This window comes from Hyla sarda, chromosome 7 (assembly GCF_029499605.1).
Source record: "Hyla sarda isolate aHylSar1 chromosome 7, aHylSar1.hap1, whole genome shotgun sequence".
NCBI lineage: Eukaryota > Metazoa > Chordata > Amphibia > Anura > Hylidae > Hyla > Hyla sarda.
In genome coordinates, this window is record NC_079195.1 from 141,473,375 (window position 1) to 141,474,878 (window position 1,504).

The following is a 1,504-nucleotide window of genomic DNA, read 5'->3' on the forward strand; positions in this document are numbered from 1 at the left end:
AGGCTCCATCCCCCTCTGCACACGCTGGCGTTTGTGGCCGGGCAGACAGTGGGCGGGGCTTCTCTCTGCCTCCCCTGCTCCTGTCTCCTCCGTGTGGAGAGAAGCAGAGAAATGGCAGATAATGACAGGGTGAGTGGCGCCCCCTTCCTGCAGGGAGGGCACAGCACCCTCCATTAAACCACATACAACTCCCCAGCAATGGATCCTTTTTACTTCACCTGTCATCCTGAGTCTGTAGCTCCTTTTGTGAGGGCACTAGAGGGGCAGGTGAGGAAAAGGGCAGGGGCTCCAGCCCCCTTTTACCCCTATGTGTGCACGTCCCTGGTGTGAACCCACCCATAGCGAAGGGGTGGGATACTTTCCTATTGATTGCTGGGTATGTTGCTATACTCCGACAACTGTATTTGAATCATTCTCATTGGCGTACAAGCTAAAAGAAAGGAGGGATCAATATTCACGTGCCAGTCTCCCACAGTAGTATTAGAGCCTTCTTTACACCACTCAAGCTGGAAGCAGAGAGGTATGATCTCTGTGATGTGTATTGTGAAAAAAAAAGCGAATATTCGTAATTGCGAATATATAGTGCTATAGTGCGAATAAAATTAGCATTGCGAACATTCGAGAGCACCACTACACAACACAGGAGCAAGTTCAAACCGCATGTAAGAAGGTGCCCCTCTCTCTTCCACACCTAAAGCAGATATACGACCCCAAGACCCCCATCCTATGTAATCGAACAAGAGTATAATAAAAACGAAGGACAAACCTAGATTGAATGAGCATATCCCGAGCACTAAGATGGGGGGATGTGAACATGTAGACAGTTAACCTCTTAAGGACCCAGCCATTTTACACCTTAGGACCCGGCCATTTTTTGAACATCTGACCACTGTCATTTTAAACATTAATAACTCTGCAATGCTTTTAGTTATCATTCTGATTCCGAGATTGTTTTTCGTGACATATTCTATTTTAACATAGTGGTAAAAAAAAATTGTAACTTGCATCCTTTCTTGGTGAAAAATTTGAAAATTTTATGAAAAATTTGAAAATTTTGCATTTTTCTAACTTTGAAGCTCTCTGCTTGTAAGGAAAATGGATATTCAAAATATATATATTTTTTTCACATATACAATATGTCTACTTTATGTTTGCATCATAAAATTGGCAAGTTTTTACTTTTGGAAGACACCAGAGGGCTTCAAAGTTCAGCAGCAATTTTCCAATTTATCACAAAATTTCCAAACTCACTATTTTTCAGGGACCAGTTCAGGTTTGAAGTGGATTTGAAGGGTCTTCATCTTAGAAATACCCCACAAATGACCCCATTATAAAAACTGCACTCCCCAAAGTATTCAAAATGATATTCGGTCAGCCTTTTAACCCTTTGGTTTCACAGGAATAGCAGGAAAGTGAAGGAGAAAATTCACAATCTTCATTTTTTACAATCGCATGTTCTTGTAGACCCAATTTTTTAATTTTTACGAGGGGTAAAAGGAGAAAA